The sequence below is a fragment of the Jaculus jaculus genome, chromosome 10 (genome assembly GCF_020740685.1).
Source record: "Jaculus jaculus isolate mJacJac1 chromosome 10, mJacJac1.mat.Y.cur, whole genome shotgun sequence".
In the NCBI taxonomy this organism is placed as follows: domain Eukaryota; kingdom Metazoa; phylum Chordata; class Mammalia; order Rodentia; family Dipodidae; genus Jaculus; species Jaculus jaculus.
In genome coordinates this window covers 66,302,619-66,308,538 of record NC_059111.1, presented here as the reverse complement: position 1 = coordinate 66,308,538, position 5,920 = coordinate 66,302,619, and positions in this window count along the sequence as shown.

Genomic DNA, 5,920 nt, shown 5'->3' with positions numbered 1-5,920 from the left:
TTAATAAATCTTGAAGTTTCTTATTTATCCTAGCCCAAAGGTTTTTGTTTTGTTTTGTTTTGTTTTGTTTAACTATCAGGATTTTACACAGATTACATGTACTCTGCTCTTATTGGCCCCACTTCTCTTTCCTGATGATCTTCTCCCCACCACTATTCCCACTTCTCTCTTGGAATATATATATATATTTTTGGACCCAGAATCAGCATATGAGAGAAAACCATACACTACTTCTTCATCTTTCCTACCCTACAAGGAATTTCTTAATAGCAATTTTTCCACTTTTTACAATATTTTCATGCAGAGGTTCTATTTCTCCTTAGTACCTATCAATACAATAGCTTTTTCAAATGTCTTTCTCTTTCAGGGGTAAGAGAGTATCTGAGACCTTCCTGCTCCAGGTAACAGAGAGATCTCAGCATTCATAATATTATTATGCAGAAAAATCAGCTCTTCCACTACAGAGCTGTCTCACTAAAGGTTATTTTGGGGCAGATGAGATAGATCAGTCATTAAAGTACATGACTAGAAAGCATGTGGATCTGAGTTTGAACCCCAACAACCACTCAAAAATGCTGAATGTGGTGGCACAGACTTGTAAGCCCAGCAATGGGAGTGTAGAAATGTGGACTCCAGGGCTCACTGGCCAACAAGTTTAACCAAATTGGTGAGTTCCAGGTCAATGGGACAGCCTGTCTAAAAATGATGAACTGTGTTCCTGAGGAATGACACTTCAGGTTGCCCTCTGGGCTCTAGATACACATATGTACCAACATACCCATGTACATGAACACATATACACATGCATAAAAAGATTGTTTCACACCAGAAATGAAAAACCATTTATTTACTTACATTGAAACAATAAGAACATGGGAGTGGTGAATGAAGTATATAAATGAAGCAGATTCAATGTGTATTGATAATCACTGAGGTTGTTGGTAAATTCAAGTATTGGTACTTAGACCTTTGTAGATGTAATGCAATCATTTTTAGAAAAGACAAATAGATAATATTCATGAAGTCAAATTCAGTATGATGTTCTTTACCTAGGAGGTGTGGATATCTTCCTTTCAGTAAGTGTCAGTAGGCAACTTTTACAAATGACAAGGATATATAGATGCAGTTACACACCCTTTAGAAAAGCTAAGGAAGATAACTCCACAACATATCCAAATTCACAAATACAGCCTATTTTCTTCCTTCTGAAACTTTGCACATACTATCCCTATACCCTTATCTTCTACTTTCTCCCAAATTTACTTGCTGAGTTTTATTTGTATCTCAGATCTCACTTCCTGTGTAAGGATGAATTATTTACACTAAGTTAGGTTATCCTATTATGTGCTCCAATGCCATCCTTTTCTTCCCCTTCTGAAGAAACATCACACAATATATGTATCTGTTTATGTCAAACTGTATACTCTGTGAAGTCAAAGATACAATACATCATGGTCTCAGCTATAGCTGACGTGTTTTATCAAAGTGCCCAGAATATGAAAGACATTCAGTAAAGTTTCATTGACTGAATGACAGAGAGGCTACTGAATAAAACCATGTAGGAGCACCAATGTAATTCCCAGTCAAAGAACAACTTGTCAATAAATGTGTTCTCAGTGAAGAGAGGAATGGAGAGATATCTAATCAGAGTCACACCAAGGCAGAAAGGAATGTGATAAAGCACTCTAGCTGAGTAACTCCTGCCGTCTCAGTGGAGCAAGGAATTAGAGAAATGAAGAGTAAGTGACAATCAATAAAAACAAGCCACATGCAAACAAATCTTGGCTATGTTCAGATCAATTGCATTTTCTTTCACTGTCATGTTGTAATCACCTGTGACTTTTCTGCGCCGAAAATTCCATCAGTTCATCATTTGTATTCTGATTGTTAGACTTAATCCAAGAACAAAGGGCAATGATAATATTTTACTTTAAGATAAAAATCTATTTTTATTTGCCTTCTCTGAAAGAATGGGCCAAGATGGTATAACTAGATAATAATCTTCATTTGTGATTTGTTTTTCTGCACATCTTTCTGTGTTTGTATTTAAGTTTTTGCATGGTTGTTGGTGAAAATCGCTGCCATATTGGGTTAAAGAGATTCACATTATATAAATGGTAAAAGTAGCACCATCATTTCCTTAAGAATTATGAGTTGCCAAGATATTCCTTGGTAATTTTCTGATATTCCCCCTACCATCACAGGAGGACTGATTTCTTTATCCTAATGCAGAAAGGGCATCAGGCCTAGCCTTGAAATGAAGGTTTTTGTAATATTTAATCTTTTTTTCATCTTCCTTTGCTGCATCTTAAGTCCCATTACTCCTGGTCCTGTCCTTGTTGACTAATGAGGATAATTGGTCCCTTTACTCCTGAAAACATCCTTTTATGTGTTTTGGAGAGCTATTATGGCCCTTTCAGGCCTCTCTTCTGTAGGCAGAGCAGGTCTGATTTTTGTAACCTTTCCTCACAGGGCTGATTTTCCAAACCTTTGATCATTTTTGTTCTTCCCCTCTGAACTCTCTCCAATTTGTCTGTCTCTTTCAAAATGTGGTGCCCAGGAAAGAATTCAATCCTTCAGTTGAATCCTAACCAATATAGTATTAACCTGGGCAATGTTTAGTGCATTTGTAATAGAATCTTAAATATTATTTACCCAAATTCTAGTACAGAAGTTTATTTTTAAAAAAACAATAGAAATTAGGAAATTTTTAATTTGACAACTTATTTCCCATAGATAATCTGTGTGATAGCATATTACTTACAAAACAGTGAAATGTCAAACAATAGCAAACAAATTATGAGATACAATAACATTTTTGGAGTGACCAAGCTTCTTTAAAAATTTTTTGTTGTTGTTTATTTATTTATTTGAGAGCAACAGATAGAGAGAGAGAATGGGCACGCCAGGGCCTCCAGCCACTGCAAGCGAACTCCAGACGTATGTGCCCCCTTGTGCATCTGGCTAATATGGGTCCTGGGGAGTTGAGCCTCGAACCGGGGTCCTTAGGCTTGACAGGTAAGGGCCTAACTGCTAAGCCATCTCTCCAGCCCAGTGACCAACCTTCTTAATGGAAAGGAACAATGAGCTTTTCAAATATGAAGAATCTCAGACTGCTTTCTGTCATTTTACTCTATCACATAGCTATCAATTTTTTTTAAATGTAAAGCTGGGCGTGGTGGTGCACACTTTTAATCCCACCACTCAGGAGGCCGAGCTAGGAGAATGGCTGTGAGTTCAAGGCTACCTTGGGACTACATAGTGAATTCTAGGTCAGCCTGGTTACAGAGATACTGTACCACAAAAAAAAACAAAAGAAAAAAATGGATTCTATGTTTAGGTTGCCTTGAAAAATCTCCTAGGTATAAATTTTTTATACCTCAAATTGATACAAGGCTATTTTTTGCTTTGAATCTCACCTTAAAATTATAATAGTAGTTATCAAAAACTATATTCCAAGTAGTTGAAAAAGAAGAGAGAAAATTGTATCATGAGGGATAAAGAAATCAGTCCTGCTGGGATGGTAGGCGAAATATCACTAAAGCTTGGAGAAAAAGGTTAAAGAATGGTTCAAAAGAGATTATAATTTACCTTTTATGCCATCAAAACAAATACTATTAACAGAAATATAAAAGCTATATGGTATCAGCAGTTGATTTTGCAGGTCTTAAACATCAGGAACCATGGAACACTAGCAAACCAGAATGTGGATAAAACAGTAATTCAAGAAAAGAAATCAATTAGAACAATAAGACCTGGCCCCATAGAAGAGTTGAACTTAAATTAAGCCTTGAAAAATAAGCATCAAGAAAGAGAAGAAAGGAAGAAAAGACCAGAAATGTAGAAATGTAGTGGATAAGGAGGAAACTCAACGTGGCTAGAATAGAAAATAAGTTGAGAACCTGTAAGAAATAAGGTGGGCAATTCATACAAGTGGCTTGAAAACCAGGCACTCAGTGAGATGGGCCACTGGGGACAGCTAAGGATTGATGAAGGTTCCCCTGTGGAGATTGGTCTGGTGGCCTACTTCTGTGTTAAGAGCGGTGGGGGCAGGGCAGTGCTACAGCGAATGAAGCACCTGTGAGCATTCTACCCATCACTAGGCTCTTTGGGCTGTCAAACTTGTCCTTTTAAATATGTGAACCCAATTACTCTCCTTTGGCTATATTGCTAGGTGACTTTCATACAAGTCAAAGAAACACTCACACTTAAACATTTCAGTCTTGATCCATCAACACATGTATTTGAAGCACTTTGGAGTTCCAGAAAGATCCTTTTAAGGTGTATATTAGTAGAGAACTTCAATTTAACAACTCCAACAACACTCTTGCAGGACAGGAAGGAGAGCGAATGAGATATGTCTGACCAGTAGATGTCGCTGCGGCTAGTTTACCGAAAGGTAAGCATTCAGAAAGCTTTAAAACGGTTTTCAGTACAGGAGAAAGTAAAATCCATGATGATTGCAGTCCATCCCAACTCCGTCTCACCCACATGCATACTCTTCCTGAAAGGCAAATTTCTGACATTCATCTGAGGGCATGTGATAAGTCTAAAACAAGCTGAACCAGAGTCTCACACCTTCTAGGCAAAGGCTCTACTGAGCTCTATCCTCAGCCTTCCTTTACTTTTTAATTTGAAACAAGGTTTCACTAAGTTGTGAAAACTGGCTCTTAAACTTTTTCCCTAACCCAGGCAGTCAAAACTCGTAATCCTTTTCCCTAAGTGTCCTAAGTAGGTAAGATGCAGGCTTATACCAACCACGTGGGGAGACAGGCAGGGGTTGTTTGTGTTTGTTTTTCCCCTGAACTTTCCTTTCCTAAACATGCGGTTTTCTTAGTGGCTGTATGTAAGACAGGACTGTGGCTTCTTTAGTAGTATATTTGGTTATAGTGACATAATGGGTTAGTTCTTTTTCAAGTGATTTCTGAAAATATTCTGTCAGTTAAGATCTGATTTGGGGTATTCCTTTTAGCTGCATGCATCCCTGGCTTGTTATATAGCAGAATTTCCGAGTTCTCTGTGTAACTGTTTATAATGAAGCTGTTAATACAATGAATGAATTGGAAACCCAAATCACACTTTATTGTGTGTCTACACAGTCTTAATTGCTATACCATGGGAGATATTTTGGGATATTTAAATTTTTTGTATGCTTAGGCTATAGCTTATGAACGCAGCCTCCTATAATAACATGTTTTGTGTCCCCAATAAGGCTGATAAATAACAAGTGTGATCTCTTTGTAAGTAAACACTGTATAAAATACCTTGTGAAATATTTAAGGTTCTCTTCTATAGTAACTAAATGGAGTTAACCAAAATTCCTGTATTTGTCTACTCTGCTAAGATACTATTTAAATTAAAGTGAGAGGAAGCTAGCTACACACTAAAGTGAAAGCAAGACATCATATAGGCCTACATCTTAACCACAGGGATCTCATTTTTACAGCTCCTCATTTCTTGGGTTCAGGGAAGTATCCTCTCTTGTGTTTCTCTGACTATAAATACATTAAGGAGCTAAAGCTGAGAAGTAATAAAATACTCATTGAATTAATGTGATTAAGGAAAAAGATACAGAATTGCTTCATGAGCTCATGAAATGCATAGACACCTAATTTTGTTCTTTTGTCGAGCAAGAAGGTGCAGGTGTAGATTTTTAGTTGGAATTTTTTTAAGTTTTTCAATGTTTCCAAACCCTCTTCGATCTATTTACAGAACCTTAGGAGATAAATATTGCTAAGTCTCCACTCTATAATTTCCTTGTAGGCCTCTGCATCTCAGGAGAGATTGTTGATGACACCTTGAACTAGGATCCTAGCCAAATCAGCAGGACTTATCTCACGCCATATCTTCAGCACACTGCACATGCCACATTCAGAGGGATGCCTGGTACTAAAGAAGACTCTGAGAGCAAAGACCTTTA